Source organism: Cyprinodon tularosa, unplaced genomic scaffold (genome assembly GCF_016077235.1).
Source record: "Cyprinodon tularosa strain WSP-4 unplaced genomic scaffold, ASM1607723v1 ctg421, whole genome shotgun sequence".
Classification (NCBI taxonomy): Eukaryota; Metazoa; Chordata; class Actinopteri; order Cyprinodontiformes; family Cyprinodontidae; genus Cyprinodon; species Cyprinodon tularosa.
Window position 1 is genome coordinate 249,443 of NW_024039143.1, and position 27,615 is coordinate 277,057.

The 27,615-nt window shown below is 40.2% G+C and overlaps 1 protein-coding gene across 1 annotated transcript in view; it reads left to right on the plus strand.

The window, feature by feature from the left end:
* LOC119792566 (calsyntenin-2-like) overlaps positions 1 to 27,615 on the plus strand; it is a 366,929-nt gene that overhangs the window by 159,417 nt on the left and 179,897 nt on the right. The gene's annotated exons all lie outside the window — the stretch shown is intronic.

Consider the following 27,615-nt stretch of genomic DNA (forward strand, 5'->3'; position numbering starts at 1 on the left):
AAGGAATTGTAGGGAACCAGCCAAGGGCCCATCAAAGAAAGTGGGGAAATTTTGAATCTCTACTAATGTATCTCCATATACCTGCCTGGATCCATAATCTACGGAAGAGGATTAGGGCCAGTGGAAAAAAAAAATTTAACTGATTTTTAAATTGTATTTCAATTAGTATGGGAAAAAAGTCAGAATTCTGTCTTTTTTTCTCAAAATTCTGACTTTAATCTCAGAATTCTGACTTTTTTTCTCAGAATTCTGACTTTTTTCTCTAAATTCTGACTTTAATCTCAGAATTCTGACTTTTTTTCTCAGAATTCTGACTTTTTTCTGAAAATTCTGACTTTTTCTCAAAATTCTGACTTTTTTTCTCAAAATTCTGACTTTAATCTCAGAATTCTGACTTTAATCTCAGAATTCTGACTTTAATCTCAAAATTCTGACTTTAATCTCAGAATTCTGACTTTAATCTCAGAATTCTGACTTTTTTTCTCAGAATTCTGACTTTTTTTCTCAGAATTCTGACTTTTTTCCCATACTATACTGAAATAAAATAAAAAAAAAATCAATTAACTTTTTTCTTTAAGTGGCCAGTCAGTCCTCAAAATCTTTTTTTTTTTTTTTTATTCCAATTAGACTTAGACTTCTTAGACTTCTTTATTTGTCATTTTGTATGCACAGGGTGCATACAGAACGAAATTGCGTTACATACAGCTTATGAACGTTGCATTGATATTTCACAATGGCACGAGTTATAGAAAAATACAAAAAGTGCAGCAGTGGTCAAAGTGTGAACAGTGCAGAGGATAAGAGACAGTGTGCAAGTTGCAGTGGTTCAGTGCAAAATGGCATTTGTGCAAAAAATGCGTTATTGAAAAATACAATGAGATGAACAATTTAAAGGGCTAAAAGTTAAAAGTTCAGCAGCATTTGATGCCCGATAATGTGCAATAGGTGCAGAGTTCGGATTGTGGATCAAAGGTTCAACAGTCTGATGGCAGTGGGGAAGAAGCTGTTGCACAACCTGGTGGATCTGCAGCGGATGCTGCGGAACCTCTTTCCAGAGGGCAGCAGGGAGAACAGTCCATGGTGGGGGTGTGAGGGGTCTTTGATGATATTACGGGCTCGGGACACACAGCGCTGTGATGAAATGTCCTTAATGGAGGGAAGAGGAGCCCCAATGATTCCTTCCGCTGTCCTCACCACCCTCCTCACATTCTTCCAGTCAGAAGCTCTGCAGCCTCCACACCACAGAGAGAGACAGCTGGTCAGAACGCTCTCTATGGTGCTTCTGTAGAAGGTTGTGAGGATGGGCGGGGGCAGGCGGGCTCTCCTCATCCTCCGCAGAAAGTACAAGCGCTTCTGTGCCCTCTTCACTAGAGATGAAGTGTTTACAGTCCAGGTGAGGTTGTCCGTGATGTGCACCCCCAGGAACTTTGTGCTGCTGACCACCTCCACAGCTGAGCTGTTGATGAGCAGTGGAGCATGGTGGGGGCGGTTTTTCCTGAAGTCGACGATGATCTCCTTCGTCTTCTCCACGTTCAGGATCAGACTGTTTTCACTGCACCAGTCCACCAGCTGCTCCACCTCCTCTCTGTAGTCCCGGTCGTTGTCGTCCCTGATGAGGCCCACCACCGTGGTGTCGTCCGCAAACTTCACGATGTGATTGGTGGTGAACCTGGGGACGCAGTCATATGTCATCAGGGTGAACAGCAGGGGGCTCAGGACGCAGCCCTGAGGGGAGCCCGTGCTGAGGGTGATGACATCAGAGGTGTTCTGACCGACCCGGACTGACTGAGGTCTGTTGGTGAGGAAGTCCAGCAGCCAGTTTCGAAGGGGTGTGTTGAAGCCCAGATGTTCCAGCTTTCCCACCAGGTGCTGTGGGATGATGGTGTTAAACGCTGAACTGAAGTCCAGGAACAGCATCCGCACGTGGGTGTTCTTCTCCTCCAGGTGGGCCAGGCTCAGGTGAAGAGCAGAGGAGATGGCGTCCTCAGTGGAGCGGTTTCGCCGGTAGGCAAACTGGAACGGGTCGAGTGTTGGGGGGAGACTGGAGACGATGTGTTCCTTTACCAGCCTTTCAAAGCACTTCATCATGATGGGAGTCAGTGCGACGGGCCGGTAGTCGTTGTAGCAGGTGACTTGAGGTTTCTTTGGCACTGGGATGATGGAGGCAGACTTGAAGCATGCTGGCACTGTGGCTTGCTCCAGCGAGGTGTTAAAAATGTCCGTGAGGACACCAGCTAGCTGACCTGCACACTCCTTGAGCACCCGCCCAGGTATGTTGTCGGGACCTGGGGCCTTCCGCGGGTTGACCCTCCTCAGAGTCTTCCACACGTCGGCTGTGTCAAGGCAGAGAACCTCCTCTTCCTGATGTGGGACAGCCTTCACTGCTGGAGTGCGATTTAGTGCCTCAAACCTCCCAAAGAAGTTATTTAGTCCGTTTAGGAAGTCAGCATCAACTTCATCCACCGGGGCAGGGGGCGTGTTGTAGTCTGTGATCGCCCGTATGCCTTGCCACATGCTCCTGGTGTTGTTGGCGTCGTGGAACAGATGCTGGATTTTCTGGTTATGGTTCCGCTTTGCTAACCTGATGGCACGGTTCAGGGTGGCTCTAGCTGTCCTCAGTGCCTCCTTGTCACCAGACTTGAAGGCTGAGTTCCGTGCTTTTAGCGCGTGGCGGACCTCCTCAGTCATCCAGGGCCGTTGGTTGGCTCGGGTGGTGATGGTCTTTGTTGTGCTGACGTCCTCGATGCAGTGGTTGATGTAGGCTGAAACAGTCATGGCGTACTCATCAACATTGATCTTGTTGTCATATGTTGCTGCTGATTTGAACATGTCCCATTCAGAGCATTCAAAGCAGTCCTGGAGTGCATCCATGGCCCCCTCCGTCCAGACCCTCACCTGCTTCACTGTAGGTTTTGCTCTGATCAGCAGGGGTCTGTATGCAGGAATTAGCATCACAGAAAGGTGGTCTGAGGAGCCGATGTGGGGGCGGGGGGCTGCTCTGAATGCGTCTTTTATGTTTGTATAAACTAAGTCCAGAGTGTTCTCTCCACGAGTAGCAAAATCCACGTGTTGATAAAAATGAGGGAGAACAGTTTTCATATTCGCCTGATTAAAATCTCCAGCAATGATGAAAACGCCCTCTGTGTGTGTAGATTGCAGCTCAGAGACAGTCCGATAGAGAACACTCATGGCCTCCTTTGTATCAGCGCTGGGGGGGACATACACCGCTGTGATGGTAACAACAGTGAACTCTCTGGGCAGGTAAAAGGGTCTGCAGCTAACAGTCAGAAGCTCTATGTCCGGAGAGCAAAAACTTGAGACTATTCTAGCATTTTTACACCAGTTGTTATTGATGTAAACACAGAGTCCGCCTCCTCGGCTCTTACCGCTGAGTTCTTTGTTTCTGTCGGCGCGGAAAGTAGCTAGCCCCTCCAGGCTAATGGCGTTGTCCGGGGTTGATGATGTGAGCCACGTCTCTGTCAGAATGAGAGCGCAACAGTCCCTAAACTCCCTCTTTGCTGAGAGCTCGAGTTGAAGATGGTCAGTTTTGTTATCCAGTGAACGTACGTTGGAGAGCAGGATGGATGGAAGCGATGGTCTGTGGGGGTTAGCCTTTAGCTTGGCTGCTAAACCTCCGCGACAGCCGCGTTTCCTCGGCCGGCTGCACCGCTTTCGCTTGGCTCTCCTCCAGCGTGAGCCGCTCGACGGGTCCGCTGCATCGCAGGCCTCCGGGGCTTGATCCCGGAGCACTCCGGAGTCACGTAAACAGTCGAGCGTAGTGGTGGTTACAAGTCCAAATACACTGCATGATCGTAACTCCAGCAGGCGCTGGCGGTCCAGTGATGATCTGCTAGGTAGATAAGCAGTTTGCAGCGGGTTTGGCGGTATATTTTTATGAAAATCTCCGCAAGTTGGTCGGAGCTGTATGCCAGCCGCTGCCGCCAGGGGCGCCGCCATTTTTTTAAGTGTTTGTGATTTCATACAGTATTAATCAGTAATAATAATAAAAAAAGTATAACAAATCTATTTCTTTTACATCCTGTAAAAAAATAAACAGTTTCAGGAAACTAATTTTAATCTTTTCTCCTGAAAACAGGTAATGTGTCCTAAAATGTTCTGAAGTGTGTCATTATTTATTTCTAAATTAAATTAACTTAAGGAAGATCAATAGGTTTTTAATGCCTGAAAAAAAATTGTTGTAGCGGTAAGAACAATATATTCAGCAGTGCAGCTTTACACTGAAACCATTTTCTGACGGAAATTAAAATATAATTTATAAAATTCATAAAAAAAATTATTAAAAAATACAATTTATCATTTAAAACAACCCTTGAAAAAGAAAACTGAATTGTCAATTAACTTAGCTGTAGGGACCCACTTTTTTATACTTAAAGGAAAAGTCCGGTCAGCAAGGAACGATCAATGGATCATTATTTACAGCTAAAACTAATACATTTGCAGTGATTTGATAAATGTAGCGTTAATCAGTAAAAAAAATAAAAACAATCATTTTCGTAGAGATCACTGAGTCTGGGAGCGGCCATTTTTGGCCAAATATAGTAGCCCCTCCCTCCTGCCATCTTCCAGCAGTGACGTCACGGTGCGGTAAGCCTAGCGCCATTCTCCCCGCTTTACAAGCTAAATCAATGGGAACTACTAGACACATCTGCAATCAACAACAATTATTGAAGATTTCCAGAGGACTTCACCATTGAAATTCACCAGAGCTATAGTGAAACTGACAATGCCCACGTGCATGGCAGCTGGATGCTGGAATACATCGGGTAAAAGTGGAAAAAAAAGAGTTATTCCACCTTTCTGATTCCTGATTCTCTACGGACGGGTTGGTCGTTGGATCACCAACTTGAAGAGGGAGGATTTGCCATCGAACTTCTGGCCAGAGAAAAAACCCGTAATATGTAGCCAACATTTGGAAGAAGAATGTTTTCAAGATGACTTGGATAATAGCGCGTTATGACAAACACCAGATACAGCACTGGGACTTGATCAACAGCCGATACCGCACAGTGACGTCACTAACCAGTAGGTGGCAGTAGTGTTCTTTGACAAACATGGATGCATCCAGTAAAGCACATTCAGATTAAATTATCTTAATTAAAAACGTTTGTCATCATTGAACAGGATGTAATAATTTCATATTTAAAGTACTTTGAATTCTGAATATGTACTTTTCCTTTAAGCTCATTTTCATTATGGCCTGTTGGTATTAAATTTTTTTTTGATTTTATTAGCATAAAAGAACTAAAACTAAAAGTTAAAAGAAACAAATTTGCAAAAATCCTTTTACAAGAAGAAAATTAGCAATGTAGCAGATTACTTTCCTTCCATATAAATACTTTTCATAATTTCTACATTGTTTGAAACTCAAACATAGATAGAGGCTGATTACTATGAGGATTATTGTGAAAGCTCCCATTTTCTCCACCACATTAAAACATGCTGACAGCAGGTGGACAGCTGCACCGTATAAGACAGGAAGTACAGTCCTATTGCAGGCTTTAGAGCCACCATTACATCATGTGGAGTTACCAGGAACCAACTACAGCCACAGTAAGAAGTGGAGCACCAAAGTGGGGCGGAAACTAACCTCTTTCAGCAGAGCTGTGTGCAACATAAGGGAAGAGGTTGGTAATACACAACATATTGGAGAATAATGGTGACTTTATCAACATAAGGTTGAGTTTGAACATTTAGTCTTATGTCTTTCTGGCTTTCAGTGGCCCTGGACAATTCGCCATAAAGCTCTTCCAAACATTTCAAAAACAACAATTCAACAGACTCTCATTCCCTAAAAATACATACAATTAACGTTTTAATATCTTTTTATAAATAGAAAGTGAAATAATAATGATATTTTTAAATTGCGTTCATTTTTAAAATAACATTTCATTATTAAATTCATACATACCTAGATTTAAATATATTATTTATTCAATGGGACACAAATTAAGTATTTGAATAAAAAATGAAATCAATATTTCAATCATGTGTTAAAGGACAAAATAAATAAATGTATTTCCACCTATTTAATAATCTGGCTCTAAATATACCTCAGGTCAGGGCGGGATTTATCATTTGGCAATAATCTAGGGCCCCAAGTTCCTGGGGGCCCCATAAAAGTCTGTTTCCATGTATGGTTAATACAACTATTCCTTATTTCTGCACATTAATTATGTTTTTGATAAAAATCTTTTGGCTAAAATTCCATCAGAACGCTGATAATATTAAGTGTGTCTTAGCCCCCCCCTTCAGTGTCCACCATATTGGATCAGTCCATTTGCTGCACATGTTCAGAAAGGGCCAAACAGACAGCAGCAAACCATTTGAAAACAAACCATGCGAAGAGCAGTGTTGCCAACTTAGCGCTTTAGTCGCTATATTTAGCCACTTTTCAGACCCCTCTAGCACTTTGATTTCTAAAAAGCTCCTAGCGCCAAATCTAGAGACTTTTTTCTGCTACTGGAGACTTTGGAGACAACATCTAAAAGCAGCGAACTCTGCTCTCCAGAGCAAGTAGATTGGTAACCCCGCCTCCTGCTCTCCTCTATCTTAGAGCAGAAAACATAGAGAGGAAAACAAGAAGAGAGGGACACAACCTAGAACAGATAATTCTCTATCTGTAGAATGGGTCTCTTCTATGTGTTGTCTTCTCAATTCAGAGGGCCCCCCACCTGTCTTTGCCTGGGGCCCTAAATTTCCTAAATCCGCCCCTGCCTCGGGGATCAAATCACAATGATTGTGAATCAGGGGGTCCTGCCCCTAAATAGGGAAGCTCTGCTCTAGATCTGCTGTAACTCACTATGCTAAATCCCTGAATATGAACCAGAGAAAACTGTGTGTTTTTGAACAGCAATAGGTTTCATGTTTTCTGTCAAATCTGCTGCCCAGTTGAACAGTAATGTGTCTGCAAACGTTCAGCAGCCAAACTTTACTGCAGGGATTAAAATGTTTCCCCTGTTTTTGTTTTTTTTTTCTGGATTTCTGCAGCTTCCTTTTTTTTTCAATGCCAAATAAAGTCGTCCATCAGCTATTGAAGGATCTGTCCATCCAACACCGACACTCTCCTCGGTAAACAGACATGGACCTACCGTGGTCGGTCATAATTCAGTCCTAATTGTTCTTTTATTAAAGCTCTCCATCATGGCAGATGATGTAAATGCACTCAGACAGATGTGCAAAAAGCGGCCGGGGATAATGTGGGTGTACGGGGCAATCCTCGTCTTCTCTCAGCTCTGCCTTCATCCTGCCTTTGAAGCCTGTCATTTTTTTTTATTCTTTATTCATAGCCTATGCATGTTTGTCCATGTTTGAATATTTGCAGCCCTAACTTATGCAAAGAATGTGAGATTCCCTTTCCCTGAGGAAGGCTGGTCATCATTACCAGGGAAGTGTGGTGCAGGGATCAGGCAGAGGATGAAGTGGGATACGTTTTAGTCACAGCTGTAGATAAAGGGGCATTTAATAGGCCCAGCTGCTGCTGTTTTAAAAGCAGCCTACAGTTCGAAGAGTAGTTCTACACAAAATATGCCTTGTTATTTTGAGCAAAATCTGCATAACAGAGATTAATGAAGGTTTTTTAGCAAATAGCAGTTCTATAGAAATGTTTCTACTCATGGAAGCTGTCAGGGATTGTTTTGCTTTAGTAATATGGAGGAATATCAGTTTACTCTAATTGATTTTCAGTCATTTTCAACCCTTTCTATGCCGTGACAATAAGCTGAACCCTAACCTGTACTAGTGCATACCTCACCCTAACCTGAACTAAACACATTTCACACATTAGTTCTACACTTAACTGAAAAAAAAGGAAGTGAGACCCAGCAAAATGTCCTGATTCTGATCAAAAGGGTCCTCGGTTTTATGGTAAAACCTGACAAGTGGCCCTCACAGTGATGCCACAACAGGAGCCGATTGTTAGGTTCAAAAATGTAGGTTCGTAAAAGAGGAACTGAGTCTACACAGAAGAGGGATTTTATAATGGCTTCTGCAGAAGGAGAGAGCTACATTCAGCTACATCTACTCTCTGACTGACTTCCTCTGCACAGCCCTTTTATTGGCAGATCATAACACATGGGGTGGGTTACAGAATAGAGCGATTGATCAGGTCATAGGACAAAATGCTCCTCTGATTGAATCACAGAATAGAGCGGTCTCCTGATAACTGTGATTAGCCTTGCACAAACATCAGCAATTTTCTACCACCGTTGCAAGACAGTTTGCAGTAAACAGAGTGAAGCATCTCATTTCTCCAATGTTCCATATGTACACTGTAACTTTATAATCATCATTGAATGAACCTAACACCAATATACACTAACTCACTCATTCAATAGGATGAGATTCTAACTCTGCAAAAACTGATCTAATAAAGAAAAAGTAAAAAGTTCTTTAAATAGTCGTATTTGCCTCAGTTTGAATAGGTACATAAGATTACAGTTGTGGTCAAAAGTGTACATACACTTGTAAAAAATCATAATGTTATGGCTGTCTTGAGTCTTCAATAAGTTCTACAACTCTTATTTTTCTGTGATAAAGTGATCGGAACACATACATGTTTGTCACAAAAAACAGTCATAAAATTTGGTTCTTTCATAAATTTATTATGGGTCTGCTGAAAATGTCACCAAATCTGCTGGGTCAAAAATATACATACAGCAACATTAGTATTTGGTTACATGTCCCTTGGCCATTTTCACGGCAACTAGGCACTTTTGGTAGCCATCCACAAGGTCCTGGCAAGCTTCAGGTCGAATGTTTGACCACTCTTCTTGACAGAATTGGTGCAGTTCAGCTAAATGTGATGGTTTTCTTGCATGAACCTGTTTCTTTAGCACTGTCCACATGTTCTCAATGGGGTTTAAGTCAGGACTTTGGGAAGGCCATTCTAAAACCTTAATTCTAGCCTGGTTTAGCCATTCCTTTACCACTTTTGATGTGTGTTTTGGGTCATTGTCTTGTTGGAACACCCAACTGCGCCCAAGACCCAACCTTCGGGCTGATGGTTTTAAGTTTTCCTGCAGAATTTGGAGGTAATCCTCCTTCTTCATTATCCCATTTACTTTCTGCAAAGAACCAGTTCCACTGGCAGCAAAACATCCCCAGAGCATAATACCACCACCACCATGCTTGACAGTAGGCATGGTGTTCCTGGGATTAAAGGCCTCACCTTTTCTCCTCCAAACATATTGCTGGGTGTTGTGGCCAAACAGCTCAATTTTTGTTTCGTCTGACCAGAGAACTTTCCTCCAGAAGGTTTTATCTTTGTCAATGTGATCAGCAGCAAACTTCAGCCGAGTCTTAAGGTGCCTTTTCTGGAGCAACAGAGGCGCACCTTGTCAACAGGCAAACCAAGCAACTGCTTGGAGCCCCGAGCCGCCGGGGGGCCCCCGAGAGCCAGCTACTGTACATCCGGTAGATAAACAGCAACAGGCGAGCATGAAGTGGCAACGCTATAGTGACTGAGGAGATGCACAACTGCATTTAAAAAATTCCGATTGGATGGAATGTTGATTGACATTGGCTTTGCCCAGTCAAAATCCAGCCCAGCCCAGCCCAGGTGGATGACATCCCTTAATAAAAATGAACGTAGCCTAGCAAATGGGTGACGTTGTAGGCATAGGCAGATCTACTGGGGTGGCATAGGGTGGCAAATGCCACCCTAAATGACAGCCTTGTCACCCCTGCTGCCACCCCAGTTGGCGGTAGGGGTGGCTAGGCTTATAAATTATGGATCATTTGAGAATTACGACCGCTAATTTCCAATGTCGGACTGCAGTGAATGCAGCACAAGATGACGCGAGAGTGACTGAGACTGATTGTTTTGAAAACCGAATGGGGCAAAGCGAGGGAGCCAGGGGTGATGGGGAGAGGAGACATTGGATGAAACAGGTAAACACTGATTAACTATCTATAGAGAAATTAAATCATAATGAAAGCACAATGTTGCTAGCATAGCTGCAATGCTGATTTACAGATGATAAAAATCAGGTTGCAGAAAGTTATTTCTCTATCTATGATGTTAGTTAGGCCTGACAATTCAGGCTCATAAAGACATATTTGTGGTCAACTATGACAGAAAAGAGACTATCAAGTTTGGTTGAACTCAAATCAAAACGCACAAATTGATTGGATCTAAATAAAGTTGTGAAGCGTTTTGCTGAGCAACATGGAAATCGCTGCATTCAGCTGTTATAGTCATGTTAACTTTATGTTATGCTCTCTGGGGAGCCTTTACAGAGCTGTTACATTTTGTTTTAGGACCTGAGAAAATCTGATATTTCCTTTAATAAAACCAAAAGTGTTAAAAGTTAAAAATGTGATACTGGTGTGAATCCTGCTTAATATGAAGCAGTGTTGTTGTTTCTTTTTTTGTATATATAATATGAAACTATCCAGAAATGACCCGTATGAACCTACTCACAAGCAAAATGTATTTTTATGTTGCTTCTTTTCAGATTTGTGGAGATTTTGATGTAACATACAGAACCCGCCTTTTTGTTGATTTGTTGATACAGCAGTATGGAGGACCAACTCTGCCATATTTAAAAATAAATACAGAAATAAATAAATGCACAATAAATAAATAAGCATACAATTAATTGCCACTAAAAATACAAACAACAAATAAATGTAAGTAGAAATTAAATTATACAGCTAGTCATAAAGGTATATAACTCTTTTAATTGGCTTCTTTATTTCTTTGCCTTTTTAATATTTACCTTATTTATTTTTTTGTCATTTATTATCTTCAACTTCATTTCTTAATTACTTATATTTTTAAGTATTTATTTATGTGCATGTTATCATATTTTTGTCTGTTTTATTCTTCCTTTGTATTTTTTTACCCTAGTTATTTCTTCGCCGCTATTTCTTTCTGCCTGCCCTTTTAACATTTCTGCCTGCCATTATAATATAATTTCTAATTACATTTATTTGTTGATTTTATTTTTGGTGGCAATTAATTGTATGCTTATTTATTTATTGAGCATTTATTTATTTCTGTATTTATTTTTAAATATGGCAGAGTTGGTCCTCCATATACAGCTCTATCTACAGCATATTTACATGCATGAAATGTCCCTTTCATGTTGCCTTAACTGCTGTATGTCAAGTTACTGAGGAACAAATGGGGTAAATGTGTGTTCAGAGTAAACATTACATAGATGTCCAGTACCTTGTTCGGGTGCCTTGACCCATTTATTTCTACTGTGTAGTTCTGCTCACTTTAGTGCAGCTCAGTCCATAGATCTCTGATGGGTAACTTTTTCTTTCTATAGTTTCTTCTTGTGCAAATGCTGCAAAGCTGCCTCTCTGACAGTCAATCTCACACATCTGCGACTCAGCACCTGTGTCTTACCTTAATACCTTTCCTGTGATAAGGCCCCTCTAGAAGTAGTGTTATCATTCTTCTATCTCCTATTAAGTGAGATCACATTGTACGATGTATTATTAATATGAACTGTTTTACATGAAACACTAGTACTGTACATACTATTCTCACCAAACTGTGATAACTGTGATTAAATTCAGTGTAAACAAATGCCATATGTTGCCACCCCTCAAGAGAGACTTTCAGGACTGGCGCTTATTTCTATAGAGTATAGCGTGCGAAGGTCTTTGGATCTGGAGGACTTAGTGTCTGCATTTGCACAAGCCAAGGCCCGTAAGCAGCAATTCTGGAAGCAGTATAGGACCCCAATAATTTCTCTACACTTACTATACTTTATATTTTGTACAAAGTTTATATTGGGTTTTTAAAGTAATATATACTTTATATATATATACTTTATATAACAAGGTTGTTCATGTTTAGAACATTTGGAATAAAAAAAGTTTTATTTAATACATTTTTCTTTGGTGTCAGATTATTTATAGCCTAACATAATCGTGATGAACACTGGTCAGGAGGGCCACCTAGGATTTTTTGCTTGGGGCCCCCACAGACTCTAGAATCGCCTCTGTGGAGCAAGGGCTTCTTTCTTGCACGGCAGCCTCTCAGTCCATGCCGATGTAAAACACGCTTGACTGTGGAGACTGACACCTGTGTTCCATCAGCTTCCAAATCCTTGCAGACCTGCTTCTTGGTGATTCTTGGTTGACTCTTGACCATCCTGACCAATCTCCTCTCGGCAGCATGTGATAGCTTGCGTTTTCTTCCTGATCGTGGCAGTGACACAACTGTTCCATGCACTTTATACTTGCGTATAATTGTCTGCACAGTTGCTCTTGGGACCTGTAGCTGCTTTGAAATGGCTCCAAGTGACTTCCCTGACTTGTTCAAGTCAATAATTCGCTTTTTCAGATCCACACTGAGTTCCTTTGACTTTCCCATTGTAGCTTTTGTAGCTGAGTCTAATCACTGGGTGAAATTAGCCCTATTTAAATGGGCTCATGAGAAGTCAACAGCTGTAGTCAATCAGAATCACTTAGAAGAAGTGAAGAGGCCATGACATGAAGCTAATTTGATTGACACAACTCGCTACATCACCAAAGTTGACAAATTTTGTTGCTGTATGTATATTTTTGACCCAGCAGATTTGGTGACATTTTCAGCAGACCCATAATAAATTTATGAAAGAACCAAATTTTATGACTGTTTTTTGTGACAAACATGTATGTGTTCCGATCACTCTATCACAGAAAAATAACAGTTGTAGAACTTATTGAAGACTCAAGACAGCCATAACATTATGATTTTTTACAAGTGTATGTACACTTTTGACCACAACTGTATGTGCTAATTGAATGAGCAATGTTCTCCTTAAATTAAGATAATTATAATCGTATTTCATTGAACATTTTCTTAATTACCTGCTCAGAACAGGGTAAATGCTCTTATTGCAAGAGACATTTACTTATATTGAGTGTTGTGCCTGAACGCGTTCATTGAACGAAAGTTCATGAACTCGTTCATATTTTGCGCGAACGTGAACTGAACGTCCTGCATTACTGCCTGATGAACGTTTTTGTGAACTCGTTCATTCTGGTGTCTGTGAACGGCACGCTCTCTCAGTTCAACTCCTTTCAATAGGTTGCCAGATTTCTATAGAGCCCTCCAGGCGAAACCCCGGCTAAATCACACCGTAAACAGGCCTTAATATGTAGCGGGAAAAACACCCAATCTGGCAACGCCAGCTACCAGCGTCGTAGCCTACAGCCGCGTGCGTCATCAAAACAAAATGCAGCGTGGAAGCCACAGCAGCATGGAGGCGACCGTGGAGGCGACAAAGCAGCAGTATGATCACTTAAAACAGGTTTATGACCAGGTGGTCGTGAGGATGATGGCAACAATCTTACATTTCTCTGCAAACTTTGCCCGCTGGCTTTCAGTAAAAAAATCCGCACTTAAACCTGCCTGGTATAATTTTCCAGGATTCCTTTTTAGTATGTACTGAAATGGAATTTCAAATGGAAAAAAATTATTAAAATAAAAAAAAAACATTTGCACCTTAAAGACTACTTTCCTGTTTTTCTTTTAATAACTCCTCATAAAAAAGACCATTCAAGCAGCACATTTTTCCTGATGTTTCTGAGAATATACTGTAGGGGTGAAAGCTGCAGCTGCTACTAGTGTGAAGTGATGGACAGCAACAAAGCCTTAAAGCAACAATGGGGAAATGCTGTCCCCTCAATGCTAATGTAAACCCTGGTTGGATAAGGATTCAAAACTGGATATGAAGATGAAATCTGACGCACAGTTTCAGTTCTACAGTAGGCTATGGTGTAATTGAGCAATATATGAAAAAAAAGAACTATGAACTAGTTCATTTTTTGGAACTGTGAACTTAGTTCAAAATTTTGAATTATGAACTATGAACTGAACTAGTTCATTTTAAAATGTGTGAACTGAACTTTGAACTAGTTCACGTAGAAAGAGAACTTTCCCAACACTGGTGATAATAACAAGTTAACTTGCCCAGCCTTAGTATTTACCCTTAATTTAAGTAGGTAGATTTGATGGGATGAGTATTTTCACTCTTATAATAACATAATTAGATAGTAAGCACTTGAAATAAGATAATACAATTGTGTTTTCTTATTTGAAGTGTAAATTGTCTTGTTCCTTTGGCAAAGTGTCTCTTTATCTCTTCAATCCAAGAACAAATGCACTTATTTTAAGAAAAAAATGACTAATCTAGATTTCAATTTTTTTTCAGCGCATATTTAGGCCCACAAACTCATCCCATGTCAACAGCTAATTAGTCCAATATGAGCTAAATATCAACCTGTCTAACTTCAGAAAGCTTCCAGCCTGAACCTGTAGTTGTTTTCTTTTTCTGGCTCAGCAGCCGCCTTTGGATCGATCTCCGCTGCATCGTTGATGCTGTACTGCTGCAGTGTATAGATAAAACTTACAGTGCGTCCAGACGCTCTCTTATCATCTCTTAACCTGAGTTGCTTTCATGCCGTGAAGATTTTTCTAACCTTGCTCATTAGGGATCCATTGAGCACCCCGTCTACCATGTTTGTTTTGATAAACTAACGTTGACTGAGCCGCGGTCGACAGATTGCAGAAAGTGAATACGTTTCATTTCTCGGTATGTTTCCACACCTGTTGGTTGTAATTTCTTTGCCATTTTCTCTCTCTGTGCTACGCTGCGTTCTATATTTGACAATCCTCTCTGTTTTTTTTCTGTATTCAGGTTTTCTCACTGCTGCTTCTCATCATCTGATCCACCTTTTTTTACTGGTCCAGCTGTTTTTATCCAAAACAAACTGCATTAATTTGCTTTTCATGCTTCACTGCAAAAAATGTATATCTAAGTAAGACGTTTTTTTCTTAAAATAAGTGCATTTTTCTTGAATTGAGCAGGTATGTGAGACACTTTGCCAATGGGATAAGACAATTTACATTTAAAATAAGACAAAACAACTGCAGTCTCTTATCTCAAGTGCATAATATCTAATATCTATCTAATCTAATATCTAAATATCTAATTTTCTAATTTTAAGGGTAAAAATGCTAATTCCATTGGCAGATCATTGTATTTTCCTACTCAAATTAAGGGTAAATACACTTATTTTAAGAAATGTTTACTCATTTTTAGAATGTTTTTTGCAGTGTTCCTTGTGTGCTTTATATTGTATTTTACCATCACTTTGTGGTTTTTAATTTCAGATTCTAACTGAAGCTGTTAGCGGTTAGCATCAGGATCAACATGTACTTAGATATTATAGAACGATGAGTTACGACTGAAAGATACTTCACTGTAAGGTGACCAGATTTCTGAAATCCAATCATTTCCAGCTCATAGATAAAAATAAATACATCAAAATGAAAATAAGAAAACAGGGAAAGTGATGCTATCATCCAGTTTTACATATTATATTAAATTATTAATATTTAAACAACAAAAATCAAGTGTAAAATCCAGGAATGTGCCTCTCATATTTCCTAAGATCAATAAAATGAATCACTCTATAGTGTTTATTAGTGCCATCATTCAGTCTATTTTCCTCTCCTCTTCTAACAATCAGGGTTTATACAGGAATGAGTAACTCTAATTTAATGCTTTTTAATGCTATTAGAAATTATTTTAATGCCATCAACAAGTACCCAGGACTCATTCATTCATTCATTCATTCATATATATATATATATATATATATATAAACACAGCAAAATCCTTTATCATCTTTACCGTCAATAGGCTGCAGCCGTATTCCAAATTCCTTGTTTTCCAGACACTTAAATTTACATTTTCCAAATATGCTTTTTCCAATTTTCTAGCTATTTCTCCGCCTCGAGCTTCTTTTCCGAATACGGCTTTACGTTCAACCGGAAGCAGTTCCGCGCAAATATATCGTAATATAATGTATCTAATGCCAATTAAGGCCTTAATTTGAAAAATAAGAATTTAATGACTTTTAATGATTTTTAAGACCCGCAGAAACCCTGATCAATCTAACACTAACCTAAAACGTGGACATAATACAATCAAACACATATAATATAATCATACATATTATGATAATTATGATGATGCTGATTACTATTATTATTGTTGTTGTTGACTCGCCTGAATAAATACAAAAAAGCCTAATCACCACAGTATTTGGAGCTACAAGTAAAAAAAACATGATAAATGAACATCAAACAGGTGGTTATCTCTTCCTCCATCATTCTCGGATCACGCAGATCTTGTCTCGTTCAATTTTCCTTTTGCTGCCTCGTTTTTTATATAATGAGGAACTTTCAAATATCCAAACTGAGTTTTTAAAATCTCTTTAAATCAAGTTGTTGCTTGTTTATTTGACCTCATTAATGTGGCAGCATCTCTCCATTCAGTCCTCTAGGGATTTGCGAGGAGTCTTCCCCTCCTAGTGTGAACACAGCTGCGCTAATGCCAGAAAGGATGGGTTTTTTCTGGTAGTAAAGCAATTTGTTCTTTGCTGCTTTCATGTCAAAGCTACCAGCTGCTCCGTTGTAATTATCAACTGAAAACACAGACTTCTCCTCCATTACTGTGTTTGTTCGACAGCTACTTTACTCCTTTCCTGCTTTTTTGGGACTTTTTTCACTTTTAGACCTTTTAAATATTTTTTTATTCATGATCTACCTACACTATGTGCTGTTCTAACCAAGTTTAGAGGGAACTTTTATGTTTCTACTACAATAAAAGAGCACATGAACACAAACAAATTTAATTATCTCCTTGTTTGAAATAACTGAAACCCTTTGTTTCCTTCTTTTCTTTCTCCCTGCTGCCTGCAAATAGACACTGATGTTAACACAAACTCATAATGGCAGAAGTTGCTTTTGAGCCTCTGGGTTTCATCTACTGTGATCCATATCAGTGTTATTTGGGGTAATATTTTCAAAGTGGGCTTTATATTCTCCTTCAGTTGTTCTGAAAATAGTTTTGGAACAAAAAGGTCTCAGCATTTCTTTATATTTTATCAGATCTGATAAAATTTAAACATCAACATATAAACAGGATATTGAAAATGATACTGTAGCAAAAGCAAAATATCTCATTATCAATGTTGGTTGACACAAGCTCTCTGTAGAAATGGAGCAGTTAGATCTTATTATGGGTTCATGCTATAGTTATAATAACACTAAACAATTTAACCCCCAATCTGCGTTGCTGGGTTTTGTTTATGTTGGTGCTTCAAGCGTTTTTTTGGCTTTTTTTTTGTTTTTTTCAGTGTATTATGTGCAGTGTTGCCAACTCAGCGACTTTGTCACTATAATTAGTGACTTTTTAGATCCCTCCAGCGACTCTTTTTCAAAAAAGCGACTAGCGACAAATCTGGCGACTTTTCTGGTGTCTCCCCCTTCCAAACCACGTTCCACCGCTTCCACAGGAGTCCCTCTCAGCGCTGGATTCAGACCCTCAGCGTCCTGACTGTAAATGAACCACGCGTATGCGCCGGGTTGCTAGCGCAGGTTGATCACGCTTGAGTCGGCTCCCTCAGTTGCCGAACCTGTCATATATTTCTGTGAGCAGGCAAGCACAGCCTGTATATGTGGAGGGAAATCTATAGCCTGGGTGCCATTCCGAACTTAGTCCCGCCCACAACGTTTGAGGTTCGGGAAGTTCGGTCTGGCATTGCTCAATAGTAGCGCGAGTATGCTAGCACAATATCAGGCGGGCCAATCAAATTGTCAGGGTGGGCTTTATACGATGATGGACAGATGATCAACAGTAACGTAATCGACCTCGTCACCAAAGCGCGCTTGGGTGACAACAACAATGGCTGCCGCTGGAGAGTTTGGGTGAGTAGATTCTGATATTAGGTCTGTTCTAGAAGATATCGACAGCAAATTAATTTTAAAAGAGGAACAGAGAAACGCGATCAAGGCTCATCTTCTTATTCTAGGCGTCCAACTGCACGCTTTGATTTTTGTTGACAACAACTATGCGTCGCTTAACATACGTCACGCACTCCGTTGCTCTTATTGGTTGTAGGTCTATCCAGTTGAGTGCAGAGGCATTTTTTTTCCTGGTTCGTTCGAAACACGCCCCATAATCACAGCTCTATGGAGCAGCATCAGACTCATATTCTGACTAGAATTGAGTAGGACTACGTCAGGCTAGGAAATCTAGTTAGATTTTTTTGTTGTTAATGTAATGTAAAAAAAAATGTATGGTTGAAAATGTTCATGTTTTACCATGCTTTTTAGGCTCCTTTTTGGACCACAAGGGAAAAAAGAAATAGTTTTTTAAAAAGTTGGAAAAAAATCTATATGCAAATTAGGCAATGACGTCATTCAGCGACTTCTAGCGACTTGTAGCACAGCCAATAGCTACTTTCCTTACTGAGGAGTTAGCAACACTGATTATGTGGGCTCGGTCCTTGGAGGGCAACATGGCAGTAAACCATATCTGTATATCCGCTTGGTTCAGACCACAGCATGTAAGCGGAGCGGAGCGGAAGAAATATGGTGGAGCGCAGAGCGGTTTTCAATTGAAAGGCGAGGATTTCATTCCGCTCCAGTTTGCTCCGACTTAAAACCTAGGCCAATGCCTACAGTATGCTGTGGTCTATGCCTATAATCTGTTATAGTCTATGTTTCAACTTTATAACAGGGTCGTCAAGACGAGGATTGCATATTGTGTGATAGAAAGTGTATGTTTTTATGATATTTTATCCCACTAACTATACTCAACAATACAGAGTGGGTTTAGATAAAGTGATCTTTGTGGTAAGAGCTTGCTTTTTAAAATGGATCACATAAATGCATTATGCGCTATTACCTCGTTTGCAATGGGATGCGAAGTAGCTTTTTTTAATGTAGTCTAGTAAAATAATTAATAATTAAATAGGAAAGGCGGGGCAACATGAATGGAGCGAGGTGTTACGTTCACAGCTGGGAAACATTGCGCGATAATTTAACAGCCAGTTAAATAAGACAATCCACATGTATCGGTCACATAATTAAATCCAACGCTGTGTGTCCCAGGGCCCTGGCATCATTAAATGTAAGAAAATGTCTTCTCCTGAAAATGTGAGCGAGCGTGGAGCGATTTCGCCAGAGTGGCAGGAAAATAAAGGTGAGTGCGGAGCGGATTTTGATCTTTGAGTCTTGCAACTTTAAACGGCGGAGCAAATGAGTGAACATTCTCCTGAGCTGGGAGCGGGTATTGCGCAGCGCTCAGCTATGTTCATATGCACTGGTACAGACTGACCGAGCAGGCAGCGCCCCCTGCTGTCCGATCAAGGGTACTACCCACAAGTCACAGGCTATTTTTACTGGTGTGACATTTGTGTCAAAGTGAAAATGAAGGCATATACGGTGGCCCTGAAGTGCAAACTGCAACTGCAAATCTAAAAGCACTACATTAAGTAAAACAAAACTACATAAAGCAAAGCGCAACTACATTAAGGAAATCGCAACTACATAAAGCAAAGTGCAACTACATTAAGGAAAACACAATTACATTAACCTACCGGAAAAGGTAGGTAGCAGTGGGAAACCTGAGACATCGCTGATTGGACGACGGCGCCGTTTGACCCTTGAACCGGAAGTCATTCTGCCTGCTGCGGCTTTTGAAAACATGGATATTGTCGGCGCCCCAAACATAGCTGCTGTTATCCAGGAATATTTTGAATCAGGACATACGTACGAGGTGATACTGGATATGCTCAAGACTAATCACGACATTTCAGTTAGTATCCATGTTTTCAAAAGCCGCAGCTGTTTTTCTTAATGTAGTTGCGCTTTGCTTTATGTAGTTGCGATTTCCTTAATGTAGTTGCGCTTTTAGATTTGTAGTTGCAGTTTGGACTTCAGGGCCACCGTAGGCATAACTTGTAAAGTTGAATTTGTGACTTACAGCAGCAGATTTGTGTAGTTGTGTTCATTGATTTGTATTTGTGGTAAGTTAAAAAGAATTTATTATTTTTTTTTTTTTTAAGATTTTAATACACGTGCTTAAATTTGTTTTGCACCATTTGTTTTAGATAAACTGTAGCAAAACTGAACGGAAGATATTTTTGATTTGCAACTCACAGATCACAATTTGTGTACTTGTACTCAAGAATTTGAAGAGGTGTAACTTTTTTTGTAATTGCGACAAAATCTAAAATTACAAAACACCAAAGTTGCAATGCAACAATTGTTCTGAACTATTTGCAGCAAAACTTACAATGTAAAAGGTTTTTTGATGTTCAGAACAGAATTTGTGTTCTTGTACTTTAATTTGAACAGATGTAAAACAAATTGTACTTGTGAATTTCTTTGTTTTATTCTACAAATACAAAACTTCTACTCTCACTACAACTTCAAATTCACACTTACAATGCACAAATATTTTCAAAATAAAATAACCACCTCCTCCCATAGTGCCTGAGTGCTCTGCTATATTTTGAAGAACAAACCTAGAAAAAGCAAATGAGAGCAAAAAGAAATGAAAAAGAAAGTAAATAAAAAACTAAATAAGTACTATTGACACCAATTAGGTCACTAGGGGGGATTGCTTAGTACTCCTAAAAGAGAAACATCCCAAAACATGAAGGCTGTGTCTAAACATCTGCCCTAACCTGTAAATCCCTCCATCACTGTATAGAGCAGAGACTATATAGTTAGTCAGTTAACTGACCGTTTGGACAGATGATCACTACTTTTCACTCCCTGTTGGTCACGTAACCTCCCTGCATGGTGCCTGTGCCATCTTTATTTGTAGCTGTCACAACAAATCCCATAATGCTTTACGCGGAGAGCTTTCACTATATCTGCTCGTCTAGTGACCATGGATGATCCCTACTTTTTAAGGTGCATTGTGGGAAATTTTGAGTTCCCTACTTTCTCATCAACTAGACGTTTCGACACTCATTTAAAATGGCGCAATCACTATAGAGGGCCCTATAAAGTGATTAGGGCAGAAATTCGAACACAGCCAATGTTTCCATTGACGGAGATGCTGTTCTTCCGTTCATACTTAGTATTTCTCCTCATCTAAACTATGCAGGATGCATAGACACAAAAAGAGAATTTTCTCAAATTTATTTTAGATCAGTGGTCCTCAATAAGCGCTTCCCATCTAGCCCACTGTAAGGGTGATACCAACAAATGCTGGTTTGTCAGTTATGTAACAAAGCACCATGGACCGTTACTTCCAGGCCACCAGTTAAGAGTCACACCGACTTAATGCAGGCTTTCTCATCTACAATTTAAAAACTGCATTTGCCTGTAAGCAGGAAAATGGCAGGGGTTCAAACACTTATTTCCTCCACTCCATTAATTTGCAGTTAATTCATTTTTTTTTTTACTTCTTCAGAAACTTCATAATTACCTTCTCTACCAACTACTGAGAACAAGCCTCAGAGGACAAAGCGTCTCTTTCATAAATTAAAAAAGAACTCCATTCGTTAGGCTCAGAAGCCCTCAATAAACCACCAGGCCTTCTTCTGTTTCAGATCGTGCTGCTGCTGCTTTCTGTTTAATCCTGTGACCAATTTAACATTTCAAATGTGTAACTGTCGTTTTGGGTTTGAAACGTAAAACCTGTTTGATTCACAATGCCACATAACACAAAGTAATGCAACAACAGTTTAAGAGAAAGAAGGAAATACTTCCAGTTATCCACCTAAAAAACAGCTTTGTGTGCCTTCAGTGTCCACCATATTGGATCAGTCCATTTGCTGCACATGTTCAGAAAGATCCAAACAGACAGCAGCAAACCATTTGAAAACAAACAATGCGAAGAGCAGTGTTGCCAACGTAGCGCTTTTGTGGCCTTTGGTGCCTCTGGTGCTTTCTGTACTCTGTACAGATAAAAGGATCAGAAATAACTAATAAACCCAAATTGTTTTGCTGAACGTTTTTCTTATATCTTGCCAGACCTACAACCTGTGCTGATTTTCATTTTGAGAAATTATGACTTTCCAATATTTAGGATAGTTCAGTCCAGCCCAGACATTAGTACGGTGGCCCTGAAGTGCAAACTGCAACTACAAATCTAAAAGCGCAACTACATAAAGCAAAGCACAACTACATGAAGCAAAGCGCAACTACATTAAGGAAATCGCAACTACATAAAGCAAAGCGCAACTACATTAAGGAAATCGCAACTACATAAAGCAAAGCGCAACTACATTAAGGAAATCGCAACTACATAAAGCAAAGCGCAACTACATAAAAAAAAACTACATAAAGCAAAGCGCAACTACATTAAGGAAATCGCAACTACATAAAGCAAAGCGCAACTACATTAAGGAAATCGCAACTACATAAAGCAAAGCGCAACTACATTAAGGAAATCGCAACTACATAAAGCAAAGCGCAACTACATTAAGGAAATCGCAACTACATAAAGCAAAGCGCAACTACATTAAGGAAATCGCAACTACATAAAGCAAAGCGCAACTACATTAAAAAAAAACTACATAAAGCAAAGCGCAACTACATTAAGAAAAACAAAACTACATAAAGCAAAGCGCAACTACATTAAGGAAAACACAATTACATTAACCTACCGGAAAAGGTAGGTACCAGTGGGAAACATGAGACATCGCTGATTGGACGACGGCGCCGTTTGACCCTTGAACCAGAAGTCATTCTGCCTGCTGCGGCTTTTGAAAACATGGATATTGTCGGCGCCCCAAACATAGCTGCCGTTATCCAGGAATATTTTGAATCAGGACATACGTACGAGGTGATACTGGATATGCTCGAGACTAATCACGAAATTTCAGTTAGTTTGCGTACACTGAAGAAGCCGCAGCAGGCAGAATGACTTCAGGTTCAAGGCTCAAACGGCGCCGTCGTCCAATCAGCGATGTCTCATGTTTCCCACTGGTACCTACCTTTTCCGGTAGGTTAATGTAATTGTGTTTTCCTTAATGTAGTTGCGCTTTGCTTTATGTAGTTTTGTTTTTCTTAATGTAGTTGCGCTTTTCTTTATGTAGTTTTGTTTTCCTTAATGTAGTTGGGCTTTTAGATTTGTAGTTGCAGTTTGCACTTCAGGGCCACCGTACATTAGCCCCATTTACACCACCCTCTGAAAACCGATCTGTGCCAAGTTTGAATCAAGCTTGGATCAGTTAACCATGACGAGTTTGATCCCTTACAACCCTTTAGTGACGATCTACAGTACTACTGCTTTCTGGAGGGAATCAGTCAAATCAACAAAATGGCAAAATGACAATGGTTGTTTAAGCGTTCACAGTCCAGTAGAGGAACAATCCGAAAAACAACATACACTTTGTGTAATTATAACAAAATATAAATATATCTTAGTTACATCTTAACTACTTACACTTAAACTCTTAAACTTAAACACCCCAGAAATAGAGAATAAAATCAAACCTTGAGGCAATTCATTAAAAGATCTCAGAAATGTTTTCATGACTGTAATTTTAAGACCCTAGAGCAGGGCTGTCCACCCCGGCCCTCCAGGGTCAAAGTCCTGCAGATTTAGATGTCTCCTTTCTTCAACACAACTAATGAAAGAAATAGCCAGAACATTTTTCTCTACACTTTAGCAAAACAGTAAGTTAAAGAAGATTTGTTAGAAGTGTTAATTTCCTTGATGTGAGTATGTAAATTGGATTCCGCTGAGCAAGTAATTGGATAACCGGCTTCTTATGGTGTAAACAAGAATCTTGTCCATACAAATATATTCAGCAGCAGGCTTGTTAGAGTCTGTGTGTTTGCTAATTTATTTTCTACCTGAAAAAGGAGAGAAGGTTGCTAAGGTTTCAAATTAATTTTTGTTTATCTTTTAAAGGAAAAGTCCGGTCAGCAAGGAATAATCAATGGATCATTATCTATACCTAAAACTGGGTGAGCAGGTGGTGCAGCCTTAGTCCTGAATGCGGCCGACTCAGGTTCAAATCCGACCTGTGGTCCTTTGCCACATGTCTCTCTAGCCTTGTGAGACCATCCTGACCTCTTCAAGGTTTCACTCGCAGATCAGTCTGGAGACTCTCCGTTAAAGAAAATTTGGAGCCGTTCACCAAACGAACGTCCAATCAGCGTTGGCTTTGAGGCGGGTTGAGGTGTGACGCAACGAGAAGCGCGACAGTTCAGTCTAAAGAACATGGCGACTTCAGCCGACGAAACTAGCGTTAGCGTGGCTATCGAGCAAGTTTTATGGGAATTACAGAGTATTTCTTCACTGAAAGAAGAGCAAAACACTGCTCTGGAGGCTTTTCTCAGAGGAAAAGATGTTTTTGCTCTTCTCCCGACTGGTTTCGGCAAGAGTTTGATCTATCAATTGGTTCCTTTTCGTCGTCACTCTGTTAGTACGTCATATGCTTTGTTGATCTGATTGGTTTATATGGCCCGTCTATCACCAACATAGGCCAATCAGATAAGTATTTTCGCCCCTTCCCAAAATTACTTCAACGGAAGGTTTCCAGATGGATATGCGGAGTAAATCCATCTGGTGGAGTCAGGTTAATGTCTCTCCACCTCTCTCATACCCCCTTTCCTGTTGGCCTACTGTTGAAAAAATAAGCCACTAGTGCCGTAAAAACTTAAAATAGATAAAAAATGAAAAAACAATAACTTTCATCACGATCACTGAGTCTGGGAGCGGCCATTTTTGCCCAAATATAGTAACCCCTCCCTCCTGCCATCTTCCAGCAGTGATGTCACGGTGCGGTAAGCCTAGCGCCATTCTCCCCGCTTTACAAGCTAAATCAATGGGAACTACTAGACACATCTGCAATCAACAACAATTATTGAAGATTTCCAGAGGACTTCACCATTTAAATTCACCAGAGCTATAGTGAAACTGACAATGCCCACGTGCATGGCAGCTGGATGCTGGAATACATCGGGTAAAAGTGAAATAAAAGAGTTATTCCACCTTTCTGATTCCTGATCCTCCACGGACGGCTTCGTCGTTGGATTGCCAACTTGAAGAGTTTTTATATTTTATAGGTTGAAAGTCTGCTTTTAGATCACAGAAAAAAAACAGTTCTGTTCTTTATGAGCAATGAGATAAGAAATCAAAACATTTACTGCCACTTTGAATCTCCAGCTTGATAATGATAATAGAAATGAATCAAATCAGTCAGAAATGTCACCAAAATGGCTGACTGACATGTTATTTCAGCAGAAGTCAGTTATATTTTATGGAACAAAACCCCTTTGAAGCTGAATTCATCATTTTAACCTGAAAAAAGAAAAATGAAACATTTTAAGTTCTACAATAGAGACAAAAACTCCCAACCACACAACGGCACAACGCTTTGTGCAGTCCTTGAATGACAGATTGTCAGACTGATGAAAACAGAAATCTGCATATGTGTATAAATTTTTTACTCTGGTTTGTCTCTTTGCTTTTTGTGAGTTCACGCGTTCACATGCATGTGAGCTCTTGGCAGCCCCAGCAATGGCCCCAAATTAAAACTGACCCCACGGTTGTTGCCGGTCGAGGTAATTAGTCTGAACCTTCTCCTTTAGGTCATGCTTTCTGAACTAGCAGGGAATAATTAGAGGAAAGGAGCGTGGGTGTTTGTGTCACACATTTATTTATTTTACTGTCATCCTTTTGATAGGATGGATTGATATAAAAGAAACACACTAAAACGGTATTTATAGCAAGACTTGTCTTTGTTCATTTTTAAATCCTTCGCCTAAAGCAGGTTCATCTGAGTTGTTAAACTTAAACTCCTTTTTCTTTTCTGATGGTATAAAATCATCTACATTAATTGTATTGATGGATGTTAAAATAAACCAGATAAAAAACTGAAATACTTTGAACATGAAGTATAGAAGAATGGATTCGGTATTAAAGATGCATTGTCCTGTTATATGCATGTCCATTCTGATTGGGTTTGGTCAGTATTGTGCATGAACGCTCTCAATGAGCGGCGTTCGCTGAAGACTTTCCTATTTTTAATGACCGGTGAACTGAACTGATCATTTTTGAAGTAATGAACGTGAACAAGAGCGACGTTCACTCTGAGAATAATGAGCGACACACACAGCTCACATTGGGGTTCAATTGATAACAGTTTTAATTGGAAAAGTTCAGGTTTTACGGCACTTATTACGGTAAAACGGCCTGACAGAGCAGCATGTCTACTGCTAGTATTACTCTGCTCCATTCAGACTAATCTGCTGGTAAATGTGATGCCAGTTTAGCAGAGCGCTTGGCAGAGTTTGATCAACTAACAAAGGAAGACTGGGACAGAAAAAAAGTCACGTTTTAGTGCAAACTGTTCCCAACGGGACTTAACAAACAAGTCTGTACGTCAGCCACGTCCAGAGATGGGAAGTAACGAAGTACAAATACTTCGTTACTGTACTCAAGTAGATTTTTCTGATATTTTTACTTTACTTTACTACTTATTTTTATGGCGACTTTTTACTTCTACTCCTTACATTTTTACACAAATATCTGTACTTTCTACTCCTTACATTTAAAAAAATTGTCTCGTTACTTTAGTTTTGAATCATTTCAATGGAGTTACCGTTATTATTTTTCACGTCATCAATACCAAATTCAATCTAACTGGATGGGAATCTACGTTGCATTTGACGCACCACTATAAGATGAATCTGTCATGATGGGTTTAAGGTTCTTAGCCCACATGCAGAACACAACGGAGGCTGGGTAAAAGTTTAACAGAGTTTATTGAATGTTTCACAAACACAAGATAATGTACTGGATCAGGAACTGGTCTGGGCTGGTTCACTGAAGTCTGCAGAGATGATAGTTTGATTAGAAGGCAGGCAGATGAGTTATGAGTCTTTGATAATTCAAGATTATACCTTGACAGAGTCCGGGCTTCTCTTTGAGAGAGAGAGGGAACCGTTGGGTCCAGAGACTGTTTGTTCAGCAGAGTTCATGAGCAGCTGCAGAGTCTAGCTTCTGACTTTGAATGGCAGACCTTGATCAGAGTTTCCAGCTCTTCACTAAGAGCAGCAGGGGAATCCACATAGGAAACTTCAGGTTAAGCTCATCCAGAGCTTCAGGCTAGAGACAGGTTTCCTGTGAGGCAAAAAACAGAGGAGAGTTAGAATCTGATCTCTCTCAATTTCAATTCAGTTTATTTATATAGCGCCAAATTCACAACACATGTCATCTCAAGGCACTTTACAGTTCAACCAGATCATCCAGTCAAATTGATACAAAGTTTTCTATCTAAGGAAAACCAGTTGATTGCATCGACTCATTGACTCAAATACAATCCCTCACACTAAGCATGCTTGTAGCGACAGTGGAGAGGAAAAACTCTCTTTGAACAGGAAGAAACCTCCAGCAGAACCAGGCTCAGTGTGAGCGGCCATCTGCTGAGGCCGACTGGGGTTCAAGGAGACAGAAGCAGAGATACAAAAAGCAGCTGTAAAAGACGGCCCCGTCCAGGAAACACACAGCCAGGCAGACGAGCTCCAAGGCAGCTCCCATGCCAGAGGACGAAGAGAGCACATCCACTCAGTCACGGTCAGAGAAACAGGACTACACTGGAAAACAGGCCGATCTCCAACATCTATAAACAAGGGTGTTGATGGAAGCAGCACAGCTGATGTTTCTTTCCAGGATGACGTCACAGCCAAACAGGAACAGACCAGATGAAGCTACTATGAGGAAAAGCAGAGAGAGCAGAACGTTAGAGATTGAACTAACAGATTCTGCAGAGTGGGAGAACAGAGAGAGAATGAAGCAGAATGATGAAATGGGGGTCCCT